This window comes from Erpetoichthys calabaricus, chromosome 4 (genome assembly GCF_900747795.2).
Source record: "Erpetoichthys calabaricus chromosome 4, fErpCal1.3, whole genome shotgun sequence".
NCBI lineage: Eukaryota > Metazoa > Chordata > Cladistia > Polypteriformes > Polypteridae > Erpetoichthys > Erpetoichthys calabaricus.
This window is the reverse complement of record NC_041397.2, coordinates 288,383,537-288,405,748: the sequence shown is the minus strand read 5'-3', so window position 1 is coordinate 288,405,748 and position 22,212 is coordinate 288,383,537. Positions and strand designations below refer to the sequence as shown.

The 22,212-nt window shown below is 40.0% G+C and overlaps 1 protein-coding gene across 1 annotated transcript in view; it reads right to left on the bottom strand.

Annotated features, from left to right (window-relative positions):
* The window catches only part of dhrsx (dehydrogenase/reductase (SDR family) X-linked), a 443,758-nt gene that overhangs the window by 328,559 nt on the left and 92,987 nt on the right, over positions 1-22,212 (bottom strand). The window lies entirely within an intron of this gene.

Sequence of the window (22,212 nt, the reverse complement as noted above, 5' to 3'; positions counted from 1 at the left end):
TTAGTTTTTGGATTAAAAGAAAACCAGTTTTTGAGAATCTAAGATTACAACTGGAAAAATAAGGGGACAGGCACTCCAAAATAAAGTCAGAGTAAGATTATTCACAGCTTTACATACTGTATAATTAAAGGACAGAGGTAACCAATATAACAAGGCTAAGACATGCTGAAAGTATAAGGTTTTAAAATGATACGAAAAGCCAAGCAAAATGACCCCTTTTATTGGCTAACTAAAAAGATTACAATATGCAAGCTTTCAAGGCAACTCAGGCCCCTTCTTCAGGCAAGATGTACATAGAAAGCTTGCATATTGTAATCTTTTTAGTTAGCCAATAAAAGGTGTCATTTTGCTTGGCTTTTCTCTACATTCATAATGGCTAACACAGTACAACACCCTAGTACTACTAAAATGATACGAGAAATGCTTTCCTAGAAAGGCCCGGTCCTATGACTGTTTAAAACCCATCTTCTTAACTTTACTTCACATAAAGCTTTTATGGCAAACCCTTATTCAATGCACTTAAAATTTATAAAACTGTGAATTGTTTAATATACATCTCCAAAATTGTCCAGTCATGCAGATGAGAGTCACAGAATGAATAGTGATTGCAGCTTTCAGCTTAGCTCAGAATCAGAATCACATCTACTGGCCAAGTGTGCTTACATACAACAAATTTGACTCTCAGTGTATTACATGACAGGCGTGCAGGAAATTGAGAATACACACCTGAGACAAAGAATTTAAATACATACACACAAAGTGCAAGGCAGTGTAGGAAATACTGAAATAAATACTGAATTAAGCATTAGTTATAGGTACAAAATACTGCAAGATATTGAGACTAAATAAGACATCTGACTTAACCAATTATGAGCTTGATAGATAGACAGACAGACAGACAGACAGACAGACAGACAGACAGACAGACAGACAGACAGACAGACAGACAGACAGACAGACAGACAGACAGACAGACAGACAGACAGACAGACAGACAGACAGATAGATAGATAGATAGATAGATAGATAGATAGATAGATAGATAGATAGATAGATAGATAGATAGATAGATAGATGGCATGTGGAAAGAAACTGTTCTTATATCTGCTTGCTTTGGACTAGTTTAGTCTATAATGCCAGTCTGTTTCTTAGTAATCCTATTCAATTTGCATTCATTTAATAAATAACACTATAAAGATTACTATAATTATGCAGTCATGTGGGTGAGTGCCAAGGTGTGAGTAGCAATGGTGACATTAAGCTCACCATTTTACCTTTGTTTTATTTAGCATGATAATCCTAATCCTGTGCAATTCAAACTTTTGTTAAACATAAAATATTATACATCACTACAATAGTCCAGTCATGCAATTGACAGTCATAGTGTAAATGGGGTTTAGTGCAAATGTACACCCACCTCTTTTTGATTACATTACATAATCTATCTTAGAGTAAACTTAACCCATGTAATTTAAATGTAAAGCGGCCTACATTAAAAATACACCACCACAATTATCCAATCAATTTTACCTTAAATGTATAATATCGAGCATGACTATAACTGTCTAGTCATGTGGCTGAGAGCCATAGCGTAGGCGATGGTTAAGCCCAACTCCTTCCTTTTGCTTATTACTCAAGTCACACGTTTTCTTATTTTCAGTTATTCTGGTGTGTTTTTGAGAAGGGTATTATTGTTTGGTATAATATACTAATATTTATTGATTTTCGAATAAGAAAGAAAGAAAGAAAGAAAGAAAGAAAGAAAGAAAGAAAGAAAGAAAGAAAGAAAGGCTTGTTTATTTGTTTATTTGTTCTATCTGCCTGTGAATTATATAGTGCCTTATCTATCTATCTATCTATCTATGCTTTTCCAACATCGAGAACTCTATGATGAATTCACACACTTATATAAAGGTAACAACGGCTGAAATGAATCAAATAAAACTAAATTATCATAAAAATGATTGCAAAGTAGAAGAAAGAAAAAGACTTGAGGAGCCTTGTTTGTAAATTCAATAGGTGGTGTAGCTGCTGGTAAGTAAGGCCATAAGAAATCTTTCAGTCCAAAAGTTTGCTTTAAAAAGGTTTCGTGAAAATTCAAGTAAACAGTCCACACAAGAACAGAGATGAGTTGTCACACATGTAGAATAAAAGGCAAAAAAAAGGAAATATGTTTCTTCTTGTTAAACTTCAATTGTTTCTATACTTAAGGATGAATTATTTCACTATGCTTTACTTAACATTCAGTATGTTCTAAACGTTCGGCTCTGCACATAAAACTGAGCACATTAAGGAATGGTTTGAAACCGTGTGCCTTCCATGCCTTACATACAGCAAGGCAGGTCACTAACTGAGACTAATCTATGGTCAGAGGGACAAGAAATAAGTTAGAATATACCAATTTGTGGGGGTTATAAGAACCTCCAATAGACTGTGCACTAATATATAGGCAAACATTTAATATAACTTAAATAACTAGCAAATGGATTTTACAGGTGGGTTCCATAAACAAAAGCCACATTCAGCACATACTGTGCATTTACTATTAAAACAAACACAAACAATTTGGGGTTGTTTCCAAGTAGAACAACACACAAGTGGCCCTCCTGGTTTCTCCTGCAGGCGCCTCTGGAAATCCCAGGCTACAGTAAATCAACTAGACACAATGTTGGCCATCAGGACGGAGACAGGCAGGCTCTGCTTATTCTGAACAGAAAACTGGCCCAGTAATCTGGCTGATAATCATGGAAGCGCACGGAAGATCTGGTCAGGAAATATAAGGGATTATTAGACAGAAAAGCAACTGCGGTGCACAAGTGAAAAACGCTTTCATCTTTTTCATTTTCTTACTCTGAAGACTAAGGATTCATCAAGCAAAGCTGAGGGACAAGGATTGTAGACTGATAGCATGTCTGAACTAGACATCCACTACACTGAAATCCTCTGAATTCAATAATCCAATTCAAGAATACAGGGAAGTCTGCCCTGCCATTCATTCATTCATTCTGTCTATCGTATAGTGTATTTTCTTTCTTTCTTTCTTTTACAAATGTGCATTGCTAAACATAAAAAAAATCACCTCACTCCATTGTCCATTTATATAGCACAGACTCACTTCTCCATATGTTTATCTTAGCTATCACTGTAAACTGTAAACAGTATTGCTCAGTTTTAAAAACAGATTTACAGTACATCCTTCCTATTGTCTAGAAATTGGACTAATTCAAGGACAGCTCGATTTGCTCTTCTTTTATATAGTACATTTCAGGATAAAATTAAAAGTGCAGTGCAGCATATGTGCTTATTTATTACAAACACAGATATTTCTTTAACTGTAGGGTTTCCTTCATTTGTTTTGTAAAGCACAGTTTTACAGGATTGAAGTTGCTCCCTTTTCTGCCACACTTTTGTAAAGGCACTATAAAAAAAACGAATTTCCAAACAGTTAAAGTTGAGATAAACACTAAAAATACCCTATTCTCTTATCAGAAACAAGACAAGAAGGCAGAAGCAAAAGCGTGAAAGATGGCGATGTTTGTGGTAAGCTGCACGAAACAGAAGTCTGATTAAAGAAACACACTGTGACAGAAACTGACAAGAGTTGTTTTTCTTTAAACAAACACTGCAGCCACACAAAGAAAAAAGCAACTGGGTCGTTCCCCCGGAAGGATACTTCACACTGCAGAGATGATTAATGTCAAGAACAATAGAGAGAAAGGGACTCCTAAAAAGTGGGCACACTAAGTAAAAGACAGCAGACTGCTCTTAATCACTGGCGCTTTGGCATTTCACCCATGGTCTTGAATGTTTATGTTCTGGAAAGGTACAACAATGAGCGTACTGCTTCTTTAATCAGAATGTCTTTATCGATTATTATGACTTAAGACGAAGATCAGATCACATTTCAGGATGTATTCAAGCCAACATTCTGAAAATTCCAAAGATTTTCAACTTTGTATGCAACCAGAAGCAGTGATTACTGACTCAGTATCTGTCCTTGATTTTTAACATTTTCTAATCTTCAACATTCTTATATTTATATGCTGACTTGATTCTGTGACCGTGTTAAAGATAATCTGGCAAGTTTTATTTATTTGCCTATTTATGTAATTATTTGTAACACAATACCATTTTTAAATCTGCTTAATCTAATTTGCAGTCACAGAGGTCATATTTTACATTGGTTTCATTGGGCACTGGTACATCACGGCGCCCCACTCATGCTTACACGGAGCCATCTGTCTCATAATTTGGATTCCACTTCATCTGGCCTGGCATCTCCACGTTACTCCTCCAGATCAGCTAATGTGGATGACAAGCAGTACATGGTGTGTATGTTTTCTTCTGAATTTATATAAAGATCTTTCTGGTGTATGATAATCAGACACCGTACAATTCCTGGATCAGGGTAGCATAGCAAGGTGCACCATTATCTGTGACGGTCCAGGTTGGCTCCATGGACCCTGGCAGCATGAACCCACACTCGTCGATAATGAAACCGTGGATGAGCCAGGCAAACGAGGACATGCACAACACACAGCCAGCAAGAGGTGGGTGCAGGTGCTTAGTGTTTTTATTTGACGCAAACATTTTCCAAAAACCCTTTGAAAAATGTCAATATATCAATAACCTCAATAAAAACAATTAACGTTCGGAGATTAAAAACCTCCGCTTACCCTGAATGGAATCTTGAGATGTCCTTCCAACAGGCACAACCAACCCTTTTACTGGACTGAGGTCCTCACCTCCTGTCTATTGGCATCCGCAAAGCACTGAACTGAGCCTTGCTCCTTTGTCTGCCTCTGCAATTTTTCAGTCTTCTGTGGTAGCCCTCCTGGAGCTGTCAGTCAATCCTGCTCCCCAAATCACTCAGCAGGAGTGACCCTCAGTCCTCTATTAAGCGGCAACCACACGCTCTTCTCCTGAGACTCTTTCCAGCTGCCTATCTCAACTCCTCCTCACACAACCATGGAGGTAGAGCCACATGATTTATTTAATAATATGTATTGCCACAGACCTCTTCTATCACATTATTACAGTACATAAAAAAAACTGTTTAAACCCAAAGTGATGTGGCCACTAACATTCCCCAACCCTTAAACACAATTATTCCATCTACAGTCCTGGATTCAAATAACTATTTTTTAATTCGAAAAAAGTACCTTATGTAGGCTTCTTGTTCAATACTTTCTTTTGTTTTCTCTCACTGGCTTCTTCTGGTGGCACCAACAGCACTCCACAGGGTTGCTAAAAAGGACTACAACCTCCTAGTTTTCCCTGTGGGTATGCACATGGGGAATACAACAAATGGAGACTGCCACCTAACACAATGGGGGGTATACAGGCCTAATAGGTGGTCTCCCCCTATTCTTCCATTACATGGGCCTTCCTGGCCAGGCAAGTCCATCCATCACATTCAGGAAGGCAGTCCATCCCTGCCTTCCATTAAAGAAGTTACCTTAAAGTCAGATGCAGTTCAATTGTGAGGCTTTACCTCTTTTTTATTTATTTGTTATCTCTTGGGCCAAAAATTCAGAGGTGCATGATATTTTATCATTTCATGCTGATTATATACATCTTAATGTCAGTATAAAACCTAATAATAATAAATGACTTCATTTTATAATGAATCATATCCCTGATAGGTTGGATAGCAAGCAGTCTTTTTAAAACGTAATGATGATAAGTCGGAGATACTCATTATTGACCCTAATGGACCCAGATATCAGATAGGTGCCAACTTACATTCACTAGGCCTGCAGTTAAAAATTTTAGAGTAATGATTGTTTGTCCCTGACATGAGCTTCACAAATCATTTCAACAGTAATACTGTAACTGCATTGTATTGCTTAAGTAATACTGCTGAACTCTGTACTATCATTACAGAAACAGGTCAGCTGATGATAGCAGAGTTGATTATTTCAATGATTTCGTTATCACATGTACCATTATTACTACTTATTACTTGGCTAACATCTTTATCCATGGCGACTATACAATTGGTTATATTTCTTTTGTTTTTCCAATTGGAGTACAGCTCCTGGTCACATGGTGTTACTATATGGATTTGAACCTACAACCTCAGGGTTTGAAAAAGTTTCACAGAAAATTCAAAATGCAGGGGACTGATGGTTAACAGGGTCAGATAAAGCACTGCCTATCACTCCTGTTCTTAAGAGACTTCATTGGCTTTCTTTGAATTTTTAAACTGATACTAAGGCTCTTTTAAAAGTTTATAAGGCCCTCTGTGGCGTAGCTCAATATAAGCCCAAAAGCAATCTTTGTTCTAGTTGTGCTTCATGGCAGAGGCTGCTTTCGCTTATTAGGTGCTCAGACTATGGAGTTCTTTTTCCTGCAGCAGCTGAAAGACTTGATTTTAATGTTTATTTTGTGTGCCAGCTTTTATACTTATGTTTATTTAGTACTTTTTGAATCTATATTGGTTGCAATATTATTTTTATTGTTTGGTATACAGTTTCAAGGAATGCTGAAATAAAAACAAGAAACCGAGTCTAAATTTTATTAAGGGTGTAATTGAAATAGAACACAGTACTGCTTTTCCACATTATCTCTGTTAACATCAAAGCACTTCTTCAAATAAAGTTTTCATCTGTCGGTCAATCCAGCTGGGCATAGATGCAATGGCCTCATCAGTTCCCTGAAAACTCCTTCACAGATCCACACACATTGTGATTGTATAGTACTCTAAATTATTCTTTGGCGCATTGTTAAAGAAGTTCACTAACAGCAACTAAACATATTTCCTAGTGGTCTATTATAAGAACCATTAGACCCCCATTGCATTCGCCGCACTCGACTTCAACTCGTTGTGCACATTTTCACGACAAATGTTATCTGATGACTGTCTCTCATAAATTCTGCAAACATTACCAGGAATGACAACATTTCTTGATCTTGAAGCATGAATCTTCTTGTTCTTCTCTAAGTGATTTGGACAAACTGTATACCTTTGACTAAGACTGACATCCTCCATAATAGTGGTAAAGATTTCAAAAGGAATCATTCCTTCTTTTGTAAGGCATTATATGATTATGCTCTGTTGAACACTGCTAAATATGTCTTGCTCTGACAACTTCTAAACAACGGACCAAAGAGGTGTAGGGCAACCCAGCTAATATGTGAAAATCTAGACATGCATATACAGAAAAGAAAAGACATGTTAATACAGGTTGATTCATGCTCACTCTTCACCAACATTTTCATTTATTATGTGAACGTTACTCATACTTACAACCGAAACTATTCAAATAAAGGTATTATTTAATGTCTGAGATATCACTTTGATGAAAACATTTAATGACATAAAAATTAAAAATAATTGAATGGACAAAATATACAGTTATTGGCTGCTGTTATACTTTCAGTATTCCATATACTGCATTTTAACTTACTTAAATAAAGCACCATACAATACAATATGATCACTTCTTAACATCTACAGATGTTTCCTGATTTGCATTTGATGCATGCCAGAATGGACACTGGTCCTAACAACCCTGAACCAAGTTAGATAACAGTCAAGATGGTTGAATGGAACTTGGACTAGACAGCATGATTAAAACATCGATTTAACAGTTGCGGTTTTTTAAATGTGGAGCACTGCAAAAAAGTTGTGTTCACAAAGGCCTGCTCCTTGAAGTCCAGGCGTGTGAGAGTAGACTGCTATTCAAGGTTTCATTGTGTGTTCCAGTGAATATTTGACAGGGGGTTACTGTTTGTTATTGTATTGTATTTATTTATTATCAGGCGTCTGTAAAAAGCCACATTTCCCCATGATGGACAATTAATTCCATCTATCTATCTATTTTTCATATAGTGCCTATTTATCGATTTATCTATCATGTGAAAATTCTTTCATTAATTATACAAAAAAGACTCACTTTTAAGAAAGGGGACCGGAGGGCGTGTTCCAACTACAGAGGGATCACACTCCTCAGCCTCCCTGGAAAAGTCTATTCGGGGGTCCTGGAGAGGAGGGTCCGTCGGATAGTCGAGCCTCGGATTCAGGAGGAACAGTGTGGTTTTCGTCCTGGTCGTGAAACAGTGGACCAGCTCTACACCCTTAGCAGGGTCCTAGAGGGTGCATGGGAGTTTGCCCAACCAGTCTACATGTGTTTTGTGGACTTGGAAAAGGCATTCGACCGTGTCCCTCGGGGAATCCTGTGGGGGGTACTACGAGAGTATGGGGTACCGGACCCCCTGATAAGGGCTGTTCGGTCCCTGTACGATCGGTGCCAGAGCTTGGTCCTCATTGCCGGCAGTAAGTCGAACCCGTTTCCAGTGAGAGTTGGACTCCGCCAGGGCTGCCCTTTGTCACCGATTCTGTTCATAACTTTCATGGACAGAATTTCTAGGCGCAGCCAGGGCGTTGAGGGGGTCTGGTTTGGTGGACTCAGGACTGGGTCACTGCTTTTTGCAGATGATGTTGTCCTGTTTGCTTCATCAGGCCGTAATCTTCAGCTCTCTATAGATCGGTTCGCAGCCGAGTGTCAAGCGGCTGGGATGGGAATCAGCACCTCCAAATCCGAGACCATGGTCCTCAGCCGGAAAAGGGTGGAGTGCCCTCTCAGGGTTGGTAGCAAGATCATGCCCCAAGTGGAGGAGTTCAAGTATCTCGGGGTCTTGTTCAAGAGTGAGGGAAGAATAGAGCGGGACATCGACAGGCGGATCAGTGAGGCATCTGCAGTAATGCGGGCGTTGCATCGATCTGTCGTGGTGAAAAAGGAGCTGAGCCGCAAGGCGAAGCTCTCAATTTACCAGTCAATCTATGTTCCTACCCTCACCTATGGTCATGAGCTATGGGTAGTGACTGAAAGAACGAGATCGCGAATACAAGCGGTTGAAATGAGTTTCCTCCGAAGGGTGTCTGGGCTTTCCCTTAAAGATAGGGTGAGAAGCTCAGTCATCCAGGAGGGGCTCAGAGTAGAGCCGCTGCTCCTCCGCATCGAGAGGAGTCAGATGAGGTGGCTCGGGCATCTGATCAGGATGCCTCCTGGACGCCTCCCTGGTGAGGTGTTCCGTGCACGTCTAACCGGGAGGAGGCCCCGGGGAAGACCCAGGACACGTTGGAGGGACTATGTCTCTCGGCTGGCCTGGGAACGCCTTGGGATTCTCCCGGAAGAGCTAGAAGAAGTGGCCGGGGAGAGGGAAGTCTGGGCATCTCTGCTCAAGCTGCTGCCCCCGCGACCCGATCTCGGATAAGCGGAAGAGGATGGATGGATGGATGGATGGATGGATGGATGGATGGATGGATGGATGGATGGATGGATGGATGGACTCACTTTTAACGATCAGAGATTTATTTGGGACATGAAATATAAGAATCAAAATGAAAACTTCAACTTTTAAATTATTTATTTGGGCAAGCAACGTTAACCATACTAAGATAATGTGTACTGAAGAATTTGAAAAAAAGTGGGGAGTGAAGGGGGTGCAGTGCACCAATTAAAAATCAATTTATAATAATGGTACATGGGTGAAAATGTGTAGAAAATTGGAACATTTGGTGTATGATTTTTGGTGTTTTTTTTACATTATAATGTTCATTCTAAGTATCAAATATTTACTTAAACTTTGTGTATTTGCGTAAGACATTTGCTAAGGTCATTCCAACCCATTATTTTACATGCCATAATTGAGTATGAACTGGTCTGATTTTGTAATGTATATTTTTGTTATAATAATTATATTTTAAAAATCTATCTATCTATCTATCTAAAACTCATTAAAAGGCTTCATAAGATGTGCTTAAAATAAGGCAGAAGCATTTCTTTATTGGCAATGTGACAATTACACTGTCGTGGTATAATGTGTGTTTTCTTTATCAGATGAATCTAACCTAATTTTCTTGTTATTTAATTACTGTGTGTGAAGGAGATCATCTGAATCCAGCTTAGATTAAGTGCTTGCCAAGATTTCCTCCAGCTTGTACAGTACTAGCAGTTCAGTGTGAAAGAGGCCATCTGATTCCAACCTCACAAGGCTGCCATCAGAACACTCCACAGTATTCAATCACAGGAAGTGTGCAGCAGCTCAGCTTGTGCAAGTCCTATGGTTAGCAGATGCCACCATCTGACCTCTAGTTCAGCCAGCTTTCACCCAGCTGCTTTGAAGAAATATTAAATTGCTTGAGTCAGTCCAGTTCCTGCCTCTGACTTTGTGGAGATGGCTTGTTCTTGCTGTGCATTTTTCTCCATGTACTCTTTTCATCTCCCACATCTCAAAAATGTGTTACATTAAGCGGTGACTCAATGTAGACCAGGAGTGACTGTATGTGTGTGTGTGTGTGTGCAACTGGCACTCAATTCAGAAGATGTCAGAATTGGTTCACATCCCTAAATCTGAATTTTACATTAGAACATTAGAAAAACGGTGATGAGAACACGTCATTCAGGTCAAGAGGCTCATCCATCCTATTCACCTAGATCAGCGGTACCCATCTCCAATCCTGGAAGGCCACAGTGGCTACAGGTTTTCATTCTAACCATTTTCTTAATTAGTGGCCAGTTTTCACTGCTAGTTACCTTCATTTAATTGATTTGCTATTCAAGACAAAGACTCTTTAAATCAGGGGTAATCAACGTCAGTCCTGGAGGGCTGCAGTGGCTGCAGGTTTTTGTTCCAACCCACCTGCTTCATAAAAAGTCAATTACTGCTGATGAAGCACTTATTGCTCAAGTGACATTTTTTTGCTTCATTTTAATTGTCTCGCTTGTTGAGATTCCCCACCCTTAATTACTTATTTTGATCTTAAACAGCTGTATTTCACTGTTTTAATGGCTCCTTATTAGCAATAAGATGTAAATGACAAATGGGCAGTTCTCCATCAAACTTGCTTCCATGTGCACCTGTGTGGATTCACCATGCACTATTTGGTTTAATAAAATACCCAGAAAGAAACTGAAGAGAAAAAACTAAAGGACTGAAAATTAACGTTAGGCTTCGTATCATTAATAATGATAACATTAGAAAAGAAAAAAAAAATTATGATTCAAGAATGATCTGACATTGCAGAGTTAAAACACTAAAAAGTTATGACACTAAATAAGACCTGTTAATGGCAAGGATTGTTTTCTAATTAAGCAACTGGGTTGGAATAAAAACCTGCAGCCACTGTGACCCTCCAGGACTGACAATGATTACCCTTGACCTAGATTATCCAAAATAATATCAAGTCAAGATTCGAAGGTCCCTAAAGTTCAAGTTTCTACCACACTATTATATATAGTAATTTATTTCATGTGTCAATGGTTCTTTACATGGAGGTAAACTTTCAAACAATTATGTTATATATGCCCTTAACGCGTTTCCAACTGTGTCCCTGTGTGTTACAGAATTCATTTTAAAGTAACAACTGGGATCCACTGTACTAATTCTGTTCATAATTTTGAACACTTCTGTCATGTTACCTCTTAATTTCTGTTTGCTTGATCTTGAAAGGTTCAATTCCTTCAATGTCTCCTCATAGCTCATACCTCTTTATCCAAAAATCAGCCTAGTCACACTTTTCTGGACTCTCTTTAGTGCTGCTATGTCTTTTTTGTAATTTGGACACCTGAAACTGCTCACAGTACTTCAGATGAGGCCTCACTAGTGTGTTATATAACTTAACCATAACATTCCTTGATGAGTCCACTATGACTCCTGGGTCCTTTCCATAAGGGGAACTTTCATGTTTCACACTTCCCATTGTGCATTCAAGTCTAACATTTCTACTTCTTACATGTAGTGTATATAAGCAGGCATCGTTCCGTTACCGCAAACCCTCCTTCTTTTGGACCTCTCAATAACATAAGTTGTTATGCCTCTGTATGCTGCCAGTTATGCTACCTCTTGCATCTCAGTGGAAGATACTGAAGCTGCTCCCACTTAATTAACTTTGAACTTCTTGCAAAACAGATCAATAGGGTGTCCAGAAGATTAATTGAAAAGTAGACTACATACAGTGCATCCAGAAAGTATTCACAGCGCATCACTTTTTCCACCTTATTCCAAAATGGATTAAATTCATTTTTTTCCTCAGAATTCTACACACAACACCCCATAATGACAATGTGAAAAAAGTTTACTTGAGGTTTTTGCAAATTTATTAAAAATAAAAAAAAATTGAGAAAGCACATGTACATAAGTATTCACAGCCTTTGCCGTGAAGCTCGAAATTGAGCTCAGGTGCATCCTGTTTCCCCTGATCATCCTTGAGATGTTTCTGCAGCTTAATTGGAGTCCACCTGTGGTAAATTCAGTTGACTGGACATGATTTGGAAAGGCACACACCTGTCTATATAAGGTCCCATAGTTGACAGTTCATGTCAGAGCACAAACCAAGCATGAAGTCAAAGGAATTGTCCGTAGACCTCTGAGACAGGATTGTCTCAAGGCACAAATCTGGGGAAGGTTACAGAAACATTTCTACTGCTTTGAAGGTCCCAATGAGCACAGTGGCCGCCATCATCCGTAAGTGGAAGAAGTTCGAAACCACCAGGACTCTTCCTAGAGCTGGCCGACCATCTAAACTGAGCAATCGGGGGAGAAGGGCCTTAGTCAGGGAGGTGACCAAGAACCCGATGGTCACTCTGTGAGTTTCAGAGGTCCTCTGTGGAGAGAGGAGAACCTTCCAGAAGGACAACCATCTCTGCAGCAATCCACCAATCAGGCCTGTATGGTAGAATGGCCAGACGGAAGCCACTCCTTAGTAAAAGGCACATGGCAGCCCGCCTGGAGTTTGCCAGAAGGCACCTGAAGGACTCTCAGACCATGAGAAAGAAAATTCTCTGGTCTGATGAGATAAAGATTGAACTCTTTGGTGTGAATGCCAGGCATCACATTTGGAGGAAACCTGGCACCATCCCTACAGTGAAGCATGGTGGTGGCAGCATCTTGCTGTGGGGATGTTTTTCAGCGGCAGGAACTGGGAGACTAGTCAGGATAAAGGGAAAGATGACTGCAGCAATGTACAGAGACATCCTGGATGAAAACCTGCTCCAGAGCGCTCTTGACCTCAGACTGGGGCGACGGTTCATCTTTCAGCAGGACAACAACCCTAAGCACACAGCCAAGATATCAAAGGAGTGGCTTCAGGACAACTCTGTGAATGTCCTTGAGTGGCCCAGCCAGAGCCCAGACTCTCTGGAGAGATCTTAAAATGGCTGTGCACCGACGCTTCCCATCCAACCTGATGGAGCTTGAGAGGTGCTGCAAAGAGAAATGGGCGAAACTGGCCAAGGATAGGTGTGCCAAGCTTGTGGCATCATATTCAAAAAGACTTGAGGCTGTAACTGTTGCCAAAGGGGCATCGACATAGTATTGAGCAAAGGCTGTGAATACTTATGTACATGTGATTTCTCAGTTTTTTTATTTTTAATATATTTGCAAAAAACCTCAAGTAAACTTTTTTTCATGTTGTCATTATGGGGTGTTGTGTGTAGAATTCTGAGGAAAAAAATTATTTTAATCCATTTTGGAATAAGGCTGTAACATAACAAAAGGTGGAAAAAGTGATGCGCTGTGAATACTTTCCGGATGCACTGTAAGACCTTTTGTTTAAACCATGTCTTCCTGTTGCCCCATCATGAAGCTTTCCGTCACTGTTGCTATTCATCATTTTAGTAGTGAAGTTTGTGATGCCTTTTCTCTCCTTTCCTCCAATAACATCTAACCCTTAGATCACGTAGGGATGGCATTGGGTTGTTTTTATTACCTTTATGTTTGCATACCTGCGGTGGGTTGGCACCCTGCCCGGGATTGGTTCCCTGCCTTGTGCCCTGTGTTGGCTGGGATTGGCTCCGGCAGACCCCCGTGACCCTGTTCGGATTCAGCGGGTTGGAAAATGGATGGATGGATGGATGTTTGCATACCTTGTTCTATTTCCTGTTGTTCTACTGCATTTGACTCCAAATAAATTGACCACTAAAACAAATGACCATGGCATAATGTCTTGTAGTTTTTTTTTTCACCTCTCCCTAACCTGTAGTGTACCCACTTGGTTTGTGCGTTTTATATGCTACCTTTGCACATATGTAGTTCCCATTACATCTGCCTTGATCCTCTTGTGATTTGTGTCTCACTTTGGATGAAAGCTTTTGTAGAACATGCACTGTAAATGCAAGGCTACCGCTATTGTTGCACAACAAAAGGGTGTCGTGACAAAGGTGTGACAATTGCTCAAAATACACCATATGTAATTCGAGGAAGAGAAGAACATCCTTGAAAATTAAAGAGTAACCGTGCTGTGCAATTTATAGGCCCATCCAGACAGATACCAAGTAGGATGAGCAGTTCACACCCTAAGATAGTGCGTGTTTATTGTTCAACTTCACAAAAGAACAGGCAAATCGCTAAGCCCTATATGCCTATGCAATCGTTCCTGCTGTTCAGAGCCACAGGCAACGCCACCAAAACACTGGAGCAAGTTGTGTCTCGCTTCACCATTTCCTCTCTCCTCATGCATTCTGGATGATCTGCACTCATCAACTATTGGTCAAGTCATCTTGGTCCTCTCCCAAACACGTGAATCCTCAGGGTTCCTGACTACAACCACCAAGACCAGTCCACTCACTCTTGGAGAGGAACAAAAGTCTCTGTTAACTCCTCTCATTTGAGCAGCCACTTCTCGATCCTCGCCAGAACTTCAGCTCCTCCACCCAACTCCCATAATCTACCAGAAGGGATCCTTCTCATGTAGGCTGCTTCTCACACTCACCCCCTGCATGTCGCCAGAAATGCCGTACCACCACTTAGTCACAGTGCTATACTTTTCAATACCAGCACGATGGACTGTCGAGCCCCTAGACTTTGCTCCTTAGAAAGCTGTGGAACAGATAAGATGGTATGGCTAAGTTTCCTGTCAATAGATAGCTGTTTCCATTCAGTCTGTAAGTACCTGGACCAGTGCTTCCTCTCTGCTTGTCTCTATAGAATCCATGTACTCTAAAATGACTTGAGTATTTCAACACAAAGCTAATAACATTTACATTTTCTGCAAGGGATTGCACACAATGTGGCAATATAAATTTCACAGTATAGTTCCTTTTTAATTTACATGGTTATGTCATGTCTCTTATATGTGCTGTTTTGCCTCACATTATATGGCGGCGCAATAAATTGCACGGTAGAGTGACCCTTTACATTTGTCACTTTCTCGTGGCCTTTCATCAGCATGCATTTGGTGGCGTGCTTTTGTCCCGTGCACTTTTCTTGTCTTTTTATGTAGCAACTAATTCGAACACCTAAAATTAGAATCATGTATTTTTTTTTAGATTATTTATGCATTATTTATATTTTTTCTTAAGTTTAAACAGATTCCTGTCACCGGAATCGGCCTCCGTAAAGGTTTCAGGCGTCACTGATTCCAATTTTAGCAGCCATTTTCTGACTCTGTGTTGTTTTAATATTGTTGAAAATTAATAGTGTATTTTTTTCCTCCAACGGCATCTTGGTATGTTGCTGTCGCAATGCTAAAGGTTACTACTCAGACATGAGCGGTAGAGGTCTGCAGAGTACTGATTTTTATCTCCTACTTCAACCAAAGTTTCATCCCGTTCCTGCCAAAATTCACCGCACTTCCACCTGCTCCTTCCTACTTTCTTCTGCGCCTGCAAAATGTTCAGTTCCACTCGTGACTTTTCCCCATTAAAAGACACCTGAATCAGGCACATAGCTTAAGTGGATTCTTAAAACAGCAGAATCTACAAGGAGGAAAAACACATCACACAAATCTGAGTAAATCTGTTTATGACTTCTGTTTTTATTTTCACAGTACAATCAAAGTTGATCTACTGATAGCATTTTTAAAAAATGACACCTAGATAGATAAATCGATAAAGGGTTACCAGATCTCCTCTTTTCCCAGATGATGTCGTCTTTTTGAGAATTAAAAAGTGGGCTTATACTGACACTTAAAGTCCCTAAAATTGTCTGGGGTTTTGTCTTGATTTTTATTTAGACCTTGTGAACAAACAAAAGACCTACAGTGCCCTCAATAATGTTTGGGACAAAGACAATTTTTTCCTTGTTTTGCATTGCATGCAAAGGATATGCAACAAAGTGCAAAATATGACAGCATTTGTAGACCTGCCATTTCTATGTACCAAACATTATGGTGCCCTGAAATGGGGGTAATCATGTGTTGTCATTTCTACATGCTGTGACTGAAATACTGTATATGTAAATACTCTTACATGAAAATCTGCAATGGGCACTTTAATCACATCTGAATTTCTTGATTTGTAATTTTAAACTGTGGATCAGAGGGCAAAATCAAGGAAAAATGTGTCTTTGCCATAAAATATTATGAAGAGTGCTGTAAATGGACAGATACAGTCAAGTGATTTTTATATGTTCAGAGTTGTACATTTGTTTGATCCTAGTGAGACATATATACAGTGCATCCGGAAAGTATTCACAGCGCATCACTTTTTCCACATTTTGTTATGTTACAGCCTGATTCCAAAATGGATTAAATTCATTTTTTTCCTCAGAATTATACACACAACACCCCATAATAACAACGTGAAAAAAGTTTACTTGAGATTTTTGCAAATTTATTAAAAATAAAAAAACTGAGAAAGCACATGTACATAAGTATTCACAGCCTTTGCCATGAAGCTCAAAATTGAACTCAGGTGCATCCTGTTTCCCCTGATCATCCTTGAGATGATCACACTTTATTTTCTTCTTTTCTGACTGAATGTGTGTTAATCACAATAAAAGCACATATCTATATATATAAAATTCTTTTCGCGCTTGAAACGGAAATTACGTATGACCACGTGATATAGAAATTACGTATGAAACGGAAATTCCGTATGACCACACGATATGGAAATTACCTATGACCACAGAACATATTATAATACAGGAACTAATCACTTTGTTTGTTGACGCCATTTTTATATTGTCTTTATAAATTGTTATTATTTGTGTACGCCACGCGTCGCCCTCTCCCACCCCTCCTGTCTGGACTACAGCGCTGAGCCGTCGGCCACCAGGCACATTCTGACAGAGAAGTTTTATTTATTCGTCCACATGACTTTCGCTGAAACTGCCACATTGTAACTTTTTTTTAGTTGGCAGTACTTGATATTAGAAGAGATGAGGGAAACAGCTTTGCGTCTTTCTACTTTTTAACTGCGGCGAGCTGTAAACAATGTGAAGACAAGACCGCCTTCAGCTGCGTGGGGTCGTGAGAACAAAGTGGACGCTGGGAGATGCGGAATGTCGGGCTGCTCGACCGAGTCGAGAGCTTCGCAGTTTCGGGCAGCGTCCTCTCTTCTCGCACTGTTTGTGACACTTCAAGTCCCCTGTCGGCTCCTGGGAGAGTGGAAATCTTTGCGAATGAGTGTAATCGGCGCTATCGAAGCAGGATTCTGTTTGTAAATTGCCCTGCACAACTACTTACTGTCCCTTAAGGTGAGTTCGGGTCACTAAAACCCCACAACATTCAAGGTTGCTTTTGTGATTAAATTTTAACAAGTAAATCACAGGCATATAGTGCAAGGTTGTCAGGCAAAAATTTGGATGATCACATAGAAAATGTAATTTCTTTACCACATCGGTTGTGTAGCGCCTTTCACAAGGGATCTACTACTTAACTGTTGTGTTATAGCACCTTTAAAATGTAGTTTACCCGAAACCACTCCAGTAGTGCTCAATGTATCTTTACTTCTTAAATGTTAATGTTTTACTTTTTAATAACTTATAGACTACATTTTATTTTTGTCCCTTGCACTCAGTGAGTGAAGCCACTGGGTAATCAACTAGTAACATATATAATACAGAACTTCAAATCACATCTCTCTATTATAATAAAAAAAATCTTGGGAGACGAGACTTTTCATCCTGCGACAAGACGTGATCTTTTGAAGAGACTTTTTGGAATGAAGTCCCACGAGATGGAGACTTTTAACATGAGATCCTTTCAAGTCACATCATGCTTACAACCTTTTGAAAGCAAGTCCCGCGAGACGGTGACTTTTGCCATTAGATTCTTTCAAGTCATGCCCTACTTACAACCATTTTCAAACAAGACCACAGTCCTCTCACCTCTCAGTCTTGTGAATGCTTTTGTCAGACGCACTTCTTGCGCTATCAGCTCTTATAAATTATAATGTTTTCCTCACTTTAAGTTCCCAATTAAAGAAAACGTATTATGTCCAAACCTAATTGAAGAATTTCATCACGAAGGGTTATCAACAGAAAAAATGAGTACACAGGCAATCCTATCACCTAAAAACGAGGAAATCAAATTAATTTACACCAAAAATGTTGATCGGTAACACGGCAAAATGGTTAAACACTGTCACACACAAACGCATGGGGAGCGGTTTAAGGACCTGACAGGCGCCGCGACAAATCGTGCCAAGGGACAATGGAGGGGTACTAACCTCCCTTTCTGTCTTTCTCTAGAAAACACGAAGCACCGTCGCCATAACTATTCCCCCCGGAAGACTGCTGATTCCACCCACTTCCGGGGTCCTTTCTTACCTCTGGTCCCCTCCTGATGACGTCATTTACCCATCCATCACCAAGGCTTACCCATCATCTCGTCACTTCCCGCTCATCATTATAAATTGTCCGCCCCACCATTTTTCGAACTGTCTGTTGTACACAGCTGAAAACACTGACAAAATCCTTTTTTTTTGCTTTACAGTATACGGGGCCTAAAAAACCCCAAACCTTTATGCTGTGTTTGCATATTCTTTTACAATGCGCATCAGTAGATTATGCTGAAACAGTTGGTGGTGAACGTGTAGAAGATGAAAACAACAACTTATAATATCACAAAGAATATATACAACCGTTAACACCGTCCAGTCATCCACCACACAAAGTACTATAGAAAGAATGATGTATCCAAGAAAGGTAATGTAGTACATCTCTCCTGGATAACAGACACCAAAGGAGATCTTGATATGCCATTCGTATTAAAACATTAACAGAATCCAGTTTAAATAGCTTTTGCAAAAACAATTAACAAATCTCAAAGCCAAACATTCGAAAAAGGCATTTTATAAATAGAGAGAAAGAAACGATATGCAATCATGGGCAGTTATACGTTGCGTGGATGCAAATGTAACACTTCACATGAAAATTAAAATCTGTTTAAATTGTACATTCACATCCCCATACACGAGTGGCAGAACCACTAAGAAGCTAGCGCATAGCGCTGGCCAAAGGATTGGCGAGCGATGCAAGCATGGGTCAAAGCCCCCTAGTTTATTATAATGATAATGATAAATTATAATGGTAAATTTATTTTTTATGTACTTTCTCAGCAGTTCATTTACGCTCTGACCACCGAATTAAAGTCCACCTGCCCAGGTCTGCTTACTGTTCTTAAATTTAAGTTTTGTTCCTCAAAAAATTGAAACAGCCCATGTGGGATTTCCATGAGAATGTCGGCCTCTAGTGAGCAGCACCTAGCGTCATCACTGAGACGGCATTTCCAGGTTATTCAACAATTGGACAAAAACCTCAAATAATAACAATTGTATTCGCAGCTTGTTCCTAGTAACGACTTTTCTTTGATTCAATGACTACAAGTTTTGTGTTTTGTTTTCTTTTTTGGGACATCTTCTTTACTGGTTAATACTGTCGATCAGTGAAATTCGCCAAACTGTATTTTGCAGGGAATATGCTGTGTTCATCTGTGACCTTCTCCTCTAAGTATATTCCTGGAAATTTGCCATGTGGCCAGATAAGGCAAATATTTTTTTTCCAAGTGCCCCATGATGCTTTGTAAGGCTAACTGTACCAGCTATGCAGAGAACTTTCAAAACATGTCTACTGTAAGATTGTTGTCAACTTGGTCATCACTGTATCGCAAGCACATAAGGAAACAGAAAAATGAAGCTTCAGCTACTGAGATGTGCTAAAAACCACCCCCTGCTACCTCATTCACCTAACAGTGTTGCGCTATATTTTTACCCACCTCTACCCACACTCATTTCTTCCACTCATGGTCCTTTCAAACCCCCAGGTTCTTTGATTGTTGTATGTGGGTTGTGAGTGAACATAAAAAAGTCACAAAAGTTGAAAAACGCTGCCAAATTTCCATTCCGCATGTGTTGAAAAAAAACAAAAAACCTGCAGTACTGCTAGAACTGTCAAAGGATACATAGCACTGATCACTGACAACACAGCACTACATTTAAATTAGCCATGTGCTCAGCAACACCTTAAAACAAGCCATAAAGGAGCCCTCCCCCTTCCATTTCCCTCATCAGATAACAGAGCACACACTGAAATAATAAAAACAAAGGATTTATTACTCTTAATTCTTGATGGAAGAAGAATGTGCAAGGCATCTGCACAGATATATGAGTAACAAAAAAGACTTTCCCGCTGTGTACGGAACCACAACTTCAAACAATGAAGTGAGACAGTCTCACGCTGCCGCTTCGGGTGACGTGTGCCCTAAGTTTGACACAGTTTCTGTGCATTTATCTATATTTTATTTTTATTGCTAGTTTGTGGCTGTTTGTTGTATTTTATTTGTGGGATTCGTTCCATATGTGTCTTGTGTCTCACAGCTCTGGTCACATTTTTGGCCACCATAATCAGTCCAGCACAGTGGGCAAGTGCTTCACTAGCCCTGAGGGACATTTAAAAGACCATTGCACAATTATAATCCACTCGGATCCTCCTTCCCTAACGACTTCAATGGATTTTTTTAGAGTTCACAAACATTTCCTTGATTTTGCCAAACTCAAGGCAAAGCAAATTCAGCGGGGTTCGCTCATCACTACTGGCTAACAGCGAATTATTTTCTTCTTCTGATTTCGGCTTTGCTCTAATACTGTTCTGTTACATAATTAGCACAACAAAATTAAAGCGAGAAATTTGAATAAAGCCTCAAGTCATTTTTGACTGAAGAATTAAAGATACTCTGACAACTGCCAGAGTCACATACCTTTGCAGGTATAGCTTTGAAGGACCTGCTCTAAGATATCTGACCTAACCTCTTTGCTGTCAGATGGCCCACAAAGTGGGTCAACTGTGCTGTCTGAATGTGTCAGCCACAGCATAGGCATTGGCTCCTGTGACCACCTGGATTGGTTCCACACTCCCTCGTTGCTTCCAAGAGCCTCTTGAACCAGAAACCGTTGTTAACCGAGATGAGCCAGGCAAATGAGGACACAGAAAGTCAGCAAGGGATTGGTGCAAATGTGTAAAGTGCTTTTACTAAAATCAATCAAAAGTGTCCAAAAGTGTGATATAAAAACAGATCCTCAATAAATAAATAATCCATAAAATCCAAGGTGTCATGTGGAGGTTAAAAACAAACAAACATATGCCATAAAAATCAGGTGAAAATCCCAGGCAGAGTCTTCTTTTCTAACACACACATGCTTCTTCCTAAAATCTGCCATCTCCTCAGCTTATCCCAACAGGACCTTGCAGCATGAGGAAATGCCTTCCACCAGGTACGGTCTTTCAATAAATTCTAGGTTCAGGGTCCCACTGGCAGCCTGTCAGCACCAGAAGGACTCCCCAGCCAAACCGTTGACATCAAGAGGGAGACGCTGTACAACAGGGGCCACTCCTACTCCTCTCTGTGTTGTTTAGTCAGAGTGCGCTTTCACCAGCCCCACACTCAAGCTCAGTCTGCAGCTCGCTTCCCCAGGGCATACTCTCAATGACCTACCTCAATTCCTCATGACACAGCCTCCTCACCGTCTTGCCTCTTTCTCCCTTAACCTCCATTCTTTATTTTCTTTCATCTGATCTCATTTTTCTTCACCCTTTCTATCATACAGGCTCCTTTTATACTGCCCGATTGGGTGAAGGTGTTGACATACACCTACTCTGAGGCATGAAAGAGGCACCTGACTTTTCCACTCGAATTTGCACATGAATGCACGATCAGCCAAGCACCTCAATTAACCTCGGTGCAGCGCTGGCATGTGCACACCTGCACTCGTATGGAGCCTGCACGATCTGGGACCTGACTATTTATTTAGAAATCTTGCTTTACCACGGACCTCTTATCACAGGCTCCTGGTTTGCCATCTCCAGTAAACATCATAATCTTTATCACCCTGCCACAAGGCATTTTACAGAATTTGCCCTAAGTGTATAAGGAGCCCACAAACACTGTGAGATTGTTTCTGTAGGGGAATCAAAAGCTTACTGAAGATACAGAAATTTAGAAAATCATGAAGTATTAAGTGTCTCAGTAGAAGTAGCTCAACT